The following is a 13147-nucleotide window of genomic DNA, read 5'->3' as shown; positions in this document are numbered from 1 at the left end:
TTATACAATTCTAAAGGTAGACATTTAATCATATAAAAGGCCTTCTTGCCACACCTTATAGAACGCCTGACCTACGTCTAGAAATATATCCTACAAATGCTTTTCTTATTTCGTTAATATTCTATATACTTCGTCTATTGTGCCTCGTTTTACACGAAACCCGAATTGGTAGGCTGGTATTATATTATTTTCGTAGAGGAAAGGAGACGTCTTTGATAGTTATATTTTTTCAAATATTTTAGAAAGACAGGGTAGATTGTGACCGATTGGTCTGTATGAAGACGGCTGTGTTAAGTCTTTCCCAGATTTATCTATCAGGATAATTTGCGACTTTTTCCATATAACTGGATAGTATCCGAAACCAAGAATTGCATTAAATAGCAAAGAGACCATCTCTACAGCAACATTTGGTAACTCAATCTGTATTTTTGGTGTAATATTATTATGTTCTGACGACTTTTTTGAATTATATTCTTTAATGATTCTAATAATTTCAGAAGATGAAGTCTTAAAAGCATCGAGCGGCTAGTTGGCAGTGTTGGGTAAGATTGACAGCTTAAAGTTGTTCTTAGGCAAATTGGGTTGAAGTACCTTTTCTAGGTGATTTGCAAAGCAATTAGCCTTTTCCTCGTCACTTCGAGCCCAATTTCCGCCCAAGTCACTTATAGGCATGTTGGAGTCGACTGCTTTCCAAAGGGAATTTTAATTGTTAGAATTTGGACAGAGCTTCTTTATATACATCTAGGTGTTGAATTTTTCCTCGATTTCAAGCTGTGTGGAAGGGGAGCGATTTATCTGCCATTATCGTCTTACACGCCTTTTTTTATTTACAAGCTTTTCTATTATTGACTTTTTTGAGATCAAGCGGCTTATAGTTTTTTTTGGTGTTGCTAAGAAAGTTGTGTTAGTTATTACATCACTGAGGCGAATGAATATTTTTTTTTCATTCATTCAAAAAAAAAAGAAAGAAAATTCCCATTATTTTTTAACACACCCCGTATATCTCGTTGAAAAAAATGAACATCCCTAAAAGATGCGCTTACAAGTACTGTAATTCTACTGAACAACATTCGAAGGTGCTGATACAAATCCCGCGTCTAAAATGACTTATATCACTGGTTTTGTTGTTTTAGCTATAATATCGATTTTGGATATATTTGAGCTTCCTATTCATGAAGCTGTTAATGATTTTATAAGATTAGCTCTATATTTTTAACTTCTTATTTCCATTTTACATTAGATAAATAAAAAAAGAAACATGAAACAAAATATATAATGGCGGACAAAAGTCTACAAAAACAATCTCGTAGAGACGTCAGCATGATTCTCAACGAAGTAGACCAAAATCCAAAAGTATATGTATATTTATAATGTCGGTTTTTTATTTGAAAAAAAAAAAACAAAATATATCGTGGAAAATCAACAACTGACCAGATATTCACCATGCGCCAGATCTTGGAAAATACCCGTGTAAGAGAATCGATATCCAACACCTCTTCGTCGATTTCAAAGCTGCTTTGACAGCCGTGAAGTCTGAATTTGGTATCCCTGCAAAACTAATATGGCTGTGTAAACTGACTTTCAGTAATACCAAAAGCTCCGTCAGGATCTGAAAGGACCTCTCCGAGCCGTCGACAAAGCGACTTCTTCAATCTACTCTTGGAGAAAATAATTCGAGCTGCAGATCTGAATATAGAAGACAACATCTTCTATAAGAGTGTACAGCTGCTGGCGTACGCCGATGATATTGATATCACTGACCTCAACAACCGTGCCATAAGTCTGCTTTCTCCAGAATGTGTAAGGAGGCGAAGCAAATGGGTCTGGTAGTGAACGAGGGTAAGACTAAATATCTCCTGTCATCAAACAAACGGTCGTCGCACTCGCGACTCGGAAGATTCGTATTCAATGGAACGATGAGCTATACGAGATATATGACGACATTAACGTAGTTCAGCGAATTAAGAGACATCAACTAGCTGGCTAGGTCATGTCATTCGAATGGACGAAAACACTCCATCTCTGAAAGTAGTCGACGCAGTACCCGCCAGGGGAAGTAGAGGAAGAATTCCACTCTGTTGGAAAGACCAGGGGAAGAAGGACCTGACTTCGCTTGGAATCTCCAATTGGTGCCAAGCAGCGAAAAGAAGAACGACTAGCGCGCTGTTGTAAAATTGGCTATAACCGCATAAGCAGTGTCTACCATACGTCAATAAGTGAAAACAACTGCACTTTTGAACACTCAAATATCGATTTGATAAGTCTTCTTCCGTATAGTCCAGGTTTTGCACCGAATGACTTCTTTTTATTCGTAAAATAACTAAAAGGTAAACGTTTTTCGGCACCTTAAGTGGCAGTTGATGCGTTCAAAAGGCATGGTTTGAAGATACCGCAATCTGATGTTTAAAATTTGGTGGTGAGAGATGAATGCTAGTGAAATGCATGACTACGAACGCAGTTTCTGATACCACAAAAGTTGTACGTAACCAAAACGGGACAGGATTTTAAACTGTTAGTCAAACTGACAACATTTTCCAAAATTAATTGAAAAATGTTTTGCACTCCATCGAGGGTATTTAAGTAGTACACATTGCGATGGAGAAGTGAGCTGTGTCAACCAATAAAATCCTTACCCGCAGTGTCATAAAGTGTAAAGGAACCATTGAAAATATAGGAAAATTTACTTTCTATGGCGTAGATATTATTAAATTACGAAAATTCGTCTGCAATTAGTAAATAATTCCTTAACTCTTAATCAGATTGTTTATATTATTGTTTGGTGTGCTGCAGTTCACCGGGGAAATACATAGATATCATATATGTATACTTTAAGCTATGCTTCTACAAATATCTCATCCGCTATTTAAACATCTCGTTTCATAGTCTAAACTACCAAATACGCTTTCTCCACATTCACTGAACAACAGCTTCAAGAAACCTCCAGCTTCTCAATCACTACCAGCGCTTTGAATATATAGTACATACGTCTTTATGTAGTTAACATGTCTTGCTTCTTTTTTGTTTTAAGCTTGTCATTCGTCTACGACTAGCCACTAGCTTTCGTACTCTTCATGTATCATTTTTGTTTTGTTTGTATCGTTATTACGTGTATTTTTGGCTATTTTGTTTTTTCCGTTGTTTTGTTAGCCGCGTCCAACAGTTTGTTGTGAAATAAAGCATGCCAGAGAGCATCAGAACAAGAAAAAGAGATGCCGAAAAGCTTTTTTAATTTACTTGCAAAGGTGCACTTTTGGTGCGCATGAGTGCTGAGCATAATTTCGTCAGGGCACCAACAATTTTGGTTTGGAAGGACGTGGTTGGAGTCTATAAGACAGTGTGGTGAACTAGAAGAACAGTATGTAGAAAGCATAAAATAATAATTGATAAATTTAGAGAAATTCAGTGATATCGCGTTTAAAATCTAATGAAACTGGTTCGACATTTCCATTGTTTGGATTAGCAATGGAGACGATATGCATTATTATTAAAGAGAAAATAAAAGTTTTTGATATTTTATGCCATATATATGTACATTATCAAAACCATTAAACCAACTTTAAATCATAGATCAAATGGAGTTAATTGCTTAGCAATAACTCATTATTTAACTCCCAAGAAAATAATATATTTCAAAATTTGCTGGTCTTTCTGAGATGACTCCTGAGAAATCAGAATTGATAATGTAAGATTTTGATGTGAGAATTCTGCCATTCACTATTTGAAGGTATTATTATTTCCTTACAGAGTATTATAGGGCACGTTATACAGCAGTTTTTTGCAGCTTTGGAGCTTGTAATTCTCGCCACTTAAACGCATAAAGAAACTGCATTTCTTGTATATACAAAAAGACCGATTATCTAGGCACAAAAATCTCATATGCGAACAAAAAGAAAAATGAAGGTCTCAATAGAAATACCATACTCAGAAAGACGTATTGGCGTTTTAGCGGATGTATTAGCTTACTTTTATGATTTTCGATGCCACAAACTTTTCAACTATAACAAATAGGGAGCTAGAAATTCATTCAAATGCGGTTCTTTACTCAGCATACCTTACAACCACCCACCTGGACACAGCAACATTTGTTGCATCAACATGTTGCTGCACAAAAATCACATTTTCATTCATAGCTGCGCGGTATTTGTCTTTTTTATTGTTATTTGCTTGTACCCATTGCACAAACGATGGAGGCCCAGGAATATTTTTTAGCGCACATCATACTCACGGTATTCGAAATACAAAAAAGGGGAAAAAACGAAATAAACTAAAAGAAAAAAGTACACGCTTCCACTCAGAAAAGCTCTCTTGGCCAATTGTGCTGTTGCTTTGGCTGTGGTGAATTGCTGTTGGCCAACATAACGCACATATTTACGCCGTTGCAACATCAGCCGTTAGAGGAATTTTTTAAGCAAAAACCCTGCTTCTGGTCATAAACCAAACAGTCTGCAAAGGATTCTCAAAGCAAACGTTTCAGTATTTGAACGCTAGTAGCGACGCGCTCTTGAAAATCTTGTGTAGCAAATTCTAAGAAAGTGGTAATAAGAATATTTTTTGAAGAAAAAATTAAAAACTAAATTTTGAAAATTAAATTTAAGTATACTTTTTTCCGCGTGCAAAAAAAAAAATATTTGAAAAGCAAATTGTGTAAAAAAAAATTTTAACATTTACCAAGTAAATTTTATCTGCAATTAAGTGGTGTGAGCAAAGTTTCAGCGGAAGTGCACGCCAACACACAAGCCAACGGCCAGCAGACGAACAGTTAAGCAGGAAACGCAACAACTGCTCTCCAATTCACGGGTACATTTTATTTCAATATTTCTTGCGTATTTATCTTTGTATACATTTTACGACCATTGAGGGTGTATTATTTATTTTTAACCCATTGCCATTTAAACTCTGTTGCTTGTGAGTGGGGTTGATGAATAAGCCAACTGTCTGATATTTTTCTTGATATTTGTTTTAATAATTTTTTAGGTAAAATTATTGCGTTGTTTGTAAAAATTAAAGTATAAATTTTATATAAAATTATGAATATAAACACAACTATGCAAGGCAGTTTTGGATATTTTGTATCACGGAATGTAGGAAATAATTTACGCCGTTGTACGCCGGTCGTATGCGTAACTTAAAAATTGCCTCACTGAAAAATAGTATGTTTTATGTTCAGATGCTGTCTGTAAGGTATATGATTTTTTTTAGAAAGTTTTTGTGTATTTTAAATTTTATAAGCCCTAGTTTTGGAAAAATGATGCTTTTCAAAAGCGTACTGCAAAAGCGCTTTTTTCAAATTTTGAATCAATTTGTTTGCTTTTGTAACAACAGTTAATTTTTCAATTTAAATTAGTGTAAAAAATATCATTTTATAAAATAATAATTATTACATTTTTAAGATTATAAAATGAAGCCACTAGCTGTTGAATTGTGAACGCTGTAAAGAAAATGAAAAAGATTTCCACCTACTTCTTCTAAATTTGTGGTGATTGACGTCATCTATAAATTATTAATATTTCCTGGGGTAAAAATTTCATCAACAATTTTTTCAACAATTTTCTCTCATATAAAAATGAAATATTTTATTAGAATTTTTTATTGTTGCAAACATAAACTATTAACAAAAAAATTTTGAAATTTTTGGAAAAAAATATTTTAAACTCGGCCATTGCGAAGCCATTTCCGGTGACCGCTCGGAAAAAAGATGCGTCCGCGTTGGCAAGAGAACTCCTTACAAGATCATCGAGAGTGAAAAAACAAGTATTTTAGTTAAAACCTTAACTTAGAATTGTATTTTTGGCAGACTTGTTTACAAAGAAAATGAAAATTTCAGTGATAATTTGGCGATATCTCTTTTCAAATAATTGTGATCGAAAAAAAATCCTTCATCCCAGTCTTTAAGAATGGTATCTCAAAGACCTGTGAAAAGCTTCATAAAAATGGGTTGAATAGTTCTCGAGAAATCTTGCCAACCGACTTCAAAAACACAGTTTCGAGAAAAACGTGCTTAAAGACGGCGTACTTAGCCTGCCTAGCTAGCCTCGAGCGCACAAGTTCACAAGGCTGTATTTCATAAATTATTACTCGAATCAATTTTGGACAATATTCTAGAATATTCTAAAAGTGAGAGTGAGAGAAGACAATAAAAAATCGTTTTTTGAAACCCGTAAACACATGTAATCCCTTGAAACCTTATTCATAATAAATATCAAAGATCTAACACATGTTTGAATTGAAATTTTTAATTAAAAATTTATTTTAGTTATGGCTTAATCGAAACAGAGAAACTCCAGTTTACAGAAAAAACCTAGACTCATTGAAATAAGCAAGTATTTCCTCACAGGTTTGTAGTTACAAAGGCTAGGCACTTATTGGTATAGGTTTAATTGAACAGACGGTATTTAAATTAGAGTAATACTACATATACAATATAGAAATGTGAATATTGTAGTCCTGAGACTTATATAATTTATTTCTTCTCTCTGCATCCAAAGCTATAATAATATTTACTTCTAACATATTTCACTGCTGGGAAAGCAATAAAAAGGTTTTTGCAATGCACATCCATCAATCGTTAGCAGAGCTGTCTTTTGACCATGTATACAAGCTGATAGCGGCGTATAAAAAAGTCAGTCAGCCAAAGAAGTAATAAAATAAAACGGCATATTTTAATTATTTCCAACCAATTGACTTTAGAATAAATAGCAAAACCTACTACAAAGCTGCTTCAGTTTACTCTTTGAGTAGAGGAAACAGCTACCGAAAATATGCGTTAATTTCATTTGCTCCAAACTAAGTTGATAACCTCATAAAAAAATTTAAAAAAGTTTTGCAGAATTATATGAAAGCAAAAGAAATCATTATTTAAATCAAAAGTAAAATATGTACTATGTGTTAGCGAGGAAAATTAAGAAAATCCAAAACTAGAAAATAGAAATCGACAACTTCCTGTAGAAATAAATATGTATTTACCTGAAACATGAAGAGTATTATATAATATTAAATATAGTAGCCTTTATAAAGTTTAATATCATGGTGGAAAAATTTCAAATCGACCTTCTATCGTTTGGGTGACATACTTTATTGCAATATATAATACTGTAGTCAGTTCATGTATTGAATAGAAAGATTTCACAAAACAAAACGATGTGGGGCAAATTTTTAGAAACTTTCCAGAACTTCTTCTGTAGTGACTTCAATGTCATGATGCCTGTGCTACCCCAGGGCGATCAATCTATCTTGAAGCATGTTCCTTTTTATGTGGTGAAGCGTCGAAAAATAGCGTTCAGAGCTCGCATTCGTCATTGGAAGTGTGCGGAATATGCGTAGATAACTAAGGATTATGGTATAGGTCTAAATCACAGTTCTTCAACGTTTCCAAAGTAGTAGTCGGTAACTTGTTGTCTTTAGATATTTGCCTTCTATCCCCAATGGCACAGCCGGTAACCAAGTTCATCTTTGAGCTTCAAACGTCGCATGACGTTGTCATTATCAAAAGGCCTTTGAATCTATCTATCAAGCAGTCAATAAGGGTTTTCATTTCTTTGATTTTCAAAGCACATACTTTTTCTGGAAGCAGCAAACTCAGTTGAAATCCATCCAATACTTCTCTAGAAAAGCGCGTCTTCAAATCTTCGCCGATTGTATCCAACAGAGGAATGTACACTGAGGCTCTGTAGTGTTCTTCGCAAGTTATCACGCAGAAATTTTGGCATTATATTTGTCGGTGGCAGATTATTGGTTTTTCTTCGTCAACTTTCACTTCTGCCACCATTTTTTCGTGACTGAATAAATGGATCGAAAATGTTCCTGAGCTTTTCGTCTTTGCTTTCGGAACGTTACAAGAAGCGTATCTACAATATTAGATGCCCTGCCAGATCGATCAACTCTTTCTCAAGAATCACGCTGATCCCAATTATAAATCGAAAATTACTAATAAGCCATTTAGCCCTACTGAACTTTCCCCCATTTCCCCCCTCTGAATCCGCAACTGATTAACTATTTATTGGATTTTAAAAAGCCTTTTATATGAACTAAGGCCTAGTAACAAAATACATTTGACGTTTCTGTTCAGCAGTAAATCCTGATAAAGGAAAGGGGTTTAAAAAAAGGATACATCGAGAAAGTGTATATTTGTATTTTGAATGAAGAAGATTTTGCAATTTTCATAGATTTTTTAATACCTACCATCTATAAAAATTCTATAAAGCCTTATTGAAAAAGCCGAATATCTCGAGAAGTATTAATGATAGCGATTCTGATCTTGAATTTTTTTTATAGCAAATAAAATTTCCTATAAATTTGTCATGTACATTTTTTCTATAACTCCTGTTATTTACGATATATATACAATATATAGCGAATTTCATGGAAAAATCAGGTTTTGAGCTCCGTACTACCTCGCCGGTGTGAGTTATGACTTTATTGCACTGGGAATTTTTTTAGAGTGAACAATTCTGAGAAATATGCGTCTAAAGTCAAAGCAATGCCATAAAATACCTCCGATCTGTAGGAATTTAAAGATAAAATCTCACGATTGTGGTGTATTTTCTAATGAACAATTTTTAATATGTTAATATTAAGGGCTAAAATTTTCAGGGAATTTTTTTAGGTTATTTCCAAGGAAATCTCGTGACGGGACTGAAAAAAATTAATAGTTAAAAAAAAAACACCCTAATATACACATATGCATATGTCAAATCATTGAGTAAGATCGGACCAGTAGAGCGGGTATTTCTTCCCACTGCTTTTAGATGAAAAAAAAGTCATTTGAAGAAGACATAAATTCAGCAAAATCTTTCATTCGACGCACAAGTTCATTATTAAAAGTTTTAATTCATTGCTAAACAAGACATCAACATGAATAAAGCACTGAATCAGAGTGCAAATGAATTTAAAGAGAATTATTATATGCCAGGAAAAACAAACACCGAAAATTAACGTGTTGGCGCAGATAAATAAAATGGGGACTTTATTAGTTCAGAAAAGCTTGGTACGAGGGCTAACAAATGAGTGTTCAGTATAGAAATAAATTTATGTTGCATAAACAATTAATGAAATCAAAACTCAAATCGGCATAAAGTAGATATAGATTGAGTTGAGAAAAATATTTTCACTTTATTTGTCAACCTTATTAAGGCGTTGGAAGTGTCTCTTCACTGGGGAATATTAAAAAGAATCTGTGCATTCCATACCACATTTATAATAATAGTTTCCCATATCTATTACAACTATAGGTGCAATACTTATCTATGATTTCACAAGAATAACAGTATACTTGAGTTAAGACTGAAGAGATTTGTGACCAAAAGTTTGCTTACTCTATTAATAAGTGGATGATATCCACCTTATCATCAACTATACTTTATTTAAATTGTTTCCACTGATTACTAAAAATATTTACATTGAAATTACAAACTTTGAGTTAAACTAAGATTTTCATCTGCCGACTACGAAATTTTGAAATATTTTTGTTGTAATGACTCGGAAGTGGTTAGTCAAAATAACTATATCGGTTGTTGATTCGTCGCTTCTTTACTCGTTATGTTTGAGTTACACTATCCTGCTGAAAAAGTAAACAAAAAACTGTCTACTTGAATTCAATATAAAAAAGTATATATTAAAGAGTGATCCATTTCGAGCTTCCCTACATTTTTAAAGAAAAAACACAGCACTTGAAATTTAAGTGGAATGTTTATTGTCATTTTTTATCCATTGAAAATTATCTCTTTCAAATGTTGGCCGCAGCTCGGATGATCCATCCATTGAGTCCAATTTTCGATGACTCCTTCGAGTATTTCGACTAGTAACTGGGGAATGACACGCGTGATGTTTTGCTCCAAGGCCTGAATCGAAGCGGGATTGTCCGCATAGACCTTAGACTTTACACATCCACACAGGAAAAAGTCTAACGGAGTGAACTCACATGATCTTGGTGGACAATCGACAATCGCCCAAATCGTGAAATATACGTATGTTCACCGAAGTGTTTTCTCAATGAATACATTAATTGATTCGATGTGTGGAAAGTAGTGCTGTCTTGTTGAAACCAAATGTCGTCGGGATCACGTTCTTTAATTTAAGGTAGCAAATACGTTCTCACCGGCCTAGTTTTTGCAGAAATTTGTACCGAAAATGTCAGATTTTCTTTGAACTTCACAAGAACCCATAGAAGATCGAGCGGCTCCATTTCTTACACGCGATATATTTTTTAAGCTTTCAATTTTTCAATTTAATCGGCGTAAAATGCGCCAACTCGTTCCATACGTCTGTTGCTGCGAATGCTGGGTCTCAAGATCACTCATCTGATGATGATGTTTCGAATAGTACGAGTACGCTCAATAGGCCAATTATGTTGACCATAAGATGAGCGAAGCAATTGAAACACATTATTTACAGAACGTAAATTTTCATAATAAAGTTTAACGTTTTGTAAACGTTGTCCAAGCGTAAGTATTTTCATGATGAAATGCCAAACAATCGTGAAAAAAATAACATGACAACTTGAGACGACTCACGAGTGATCTGTAAATAAAAGGCTTTTGAGAAAAGTACCTCTACTTGGATCACCAGTCAAAAAGTGCACCTACTTGGATTACCCAATTAGCAGATAACACATTAATATAGTACAACTGCTTATTTTTCAGTTTATATTTCCAGTTACGTGATTGTACCAGTTGTTTGTTCTATTTGCCACTATTCAAGTTGTGGCGTATCGTATGCAGCTCATTCTCGAATTAATATAATATAAAACTTCCAATCAACTGCTCGTTTAAATTAAATATTTTTATTTCTGAAATATAATAACATAAACATATAGTTCGCTTTCATTCATGAGAAGTATAAAGCCTTTGGCAACGCTGACCACAACATTTTTTATTGCTTCTAATTGAGACCGCAACGCAAGAAATTAGCAGCTAATTGGTTTTGTGCGCTTTGTTTGTTCTTTTATTTAAACTAATAATTCGTTTTTTTTCAATCAAAGCATTGAGTTTATAATTTCCTGCTTTTCATTTGCTTAATCGAAATGAAAATTTGTTTTAATATTTTCAGTTATAGTTATATACATACATACATACATAAGTATATAGTATGCAAACATGGCATAAATTTGATGCGGCTCATTAAACGTCACAGTGGAATTTCCTGTTTATACTCATTTACAAATAGGCGATTATTATTGCAAAATACTGTGTGCCGTGTAAGCAGTGGAAAAGATTTCTTTCCGTTCTGAGCAAAATTCATACCACTTTATAATGAATTAAGATTTTCCCACGTACGTATGCATTAAGCGTGAAATATCAGCGCTCGTGTTTTTCCAATTTGTAATATTAGCATGAATGGCTTACATACATACTTAAACTATGTACAAGTATATGAGTAATCAGTAATCAATTAACAATAATAATATAGTGAAGAAATATGAAATTTTCTATATATATGTAAATAAAAATGTCAATAATAAGACTCAACTTTTTGATATGCTGGTAAAGAGGTTATATACATTTAGAAGGCCGAGAAAGGTGAACTTTCCAAATTTTTTTTGAGAAAATTTTTATATTTATTGATCCCAAATTTGTACGCATATTATGGTACCTTTTGACTGTACTTTAAGACTTAGTATTAGTAAAAATATTTATTTGGAAGGGAGTTAAAGCTGATCTCCGGGAACTCTTCTCAAAAAAGACGTTTTGCGGTGACCACTATATCTCTGAACTGCATCCTCTGAAATTAAAAACCAAACAGATTTCGTTAAAGCAATACTAAATCTGGTAGTTAATCGAAAGAGTGGGCAAAATATTTTTTTTGACAAAATGGCGCTTTCTCAAAAAAATCGATTTTTGACCAAAATTTCGGATTTAAATTATTTATAAAAAAATGTTTATCAGTTAGAAAAAGTCTTCGTTTAATTACTAAAAAAGTGTTGTCGTGTTAAAAATTGAAACTAATCGGTTTAGTCGTTTTCGACTAATGTTGATAACCGACTTTGATAACACCATCTTGAGAAAAACGCGTTCAAAGTTTGGAATGCACTTCCAAGCATTCTGAAACGCCTTTCCAAATTCGCGTGTAACTTCGAAAATATTCACCGCAACGATACGATATCTGTGTGTATTCTTAAATATAATGTATATATAATATTTTTGAAAATTCCAACTGTATATAACCCCTAAAAGGAAAGATTATCTTGTTCGAAATCTTAGAAATCATAATCTATTGTTACTTATCGATTAAAATACATATAGCAGCTGTCTTTGATTGACCAAATGTTGGAGAATGAAGAATCGAACATACAACTGGTATAAATCACTTAGACTGACATAATCAAATAGCGCTAGAAGCACTTATATTGATTTTGATATTTCGGGCTTAGAGTACAAAAAAAAATATTTTATCGAAAATTATATTATTGTTTTTCAAAATATTCTCTATTAGAGGACCCGTACACGTTTCACTGTGGCTGATACATACATAGATAATACTACTACTACCATCTATATGATTTCTATTAGTTGGATTATAATTATTAGTTAAAGAGATATAGCATTTCTGTGAAGCAATTTGTGTTAGTTTACAAAAAAATGGATCATAGAGCATTTCATGTGTTAATAAATCATTGCTTTTTGGAAGAAAATACTGTTGAATTTGGGCTCTGGGAAATCCATCCATGAAAAGATATTTGCTAAGCTTAAAGAGGCGAAAGCTCTGTGCAAAGTGGGTGCCTCGCAATTTCATAATTCAACAAAAACAATGAATAACTGATTCTGAGAAGTGTTTGAGTGTTCTTTAGTCGTAATAACACCGACGTTCGGTGTGTGACAATAGAAACATAGCTTCATCATTTCCCACTGAAGTGCAATCGAGAGTCATTCTAGTGGACTGCACATGATAAACCGGTTCTCAGGCGTGGAAAGACGAAAAGGTCGGCTACAAAGGTTATGACATCAGTCTTTTGGGATGCACGTGGTATAATACATTCTCAATGCCTGAATACCGAGTTTGGTTGCACTTCTTTCCTACTATTCCAAATACTTAATAGCAATTGTATTATTTTAGAGGATGAATCTGTTTAAAATTGTACGTAAATATTCAAATGATTTCTACAAACATGAATTTTGAAATTATTAGTTTTTTAGCCAAATCGTTTCAGACGTTC

The 13147-nt window shown here is 33.5% G+C and overlaps 1 protein-coding gene across 1 annotated transcript in view; it reads left to right on the top strand.

Moving 5' to 3' along the window:
• The first annotated feature begins 4429 nt into the window (after positions 1–4429).
• LOC105222226 (calbindin-32) overlaps positions 4430–13147 on the top strand; it is a 93467-nt gene continuing 84749 nt past the window's right edge. The window contains exon 1 of the mRNA XM_049451929.1: positions 4430–4797. The gene's annotated coding sequence lies outside the window, so the exon portion shown is untranslated. The remainder of the gene's footprint in view (positions 4798–13147) is intronic.

This window comes from Bactrocera dorsalis, chromosome 3, assembly GCF_023373825.1.
Source record: "Bactrocera dorsalis isolate Fly_Bdor chromosome 3, ASM2337382v1, whole genome shotgun sequence".
Classification (NCBI taxonomy): Eukaryota; Metazoa; Arthropoda; class Insecta; order Diptera; family Tephritidae; genus Bactrocera; species Bactrocera dorsalis.
Note: the sequence above shows the minus strand (reverse complement) of the source record. Positions and strands in the feature narration are given on the sequence as shown.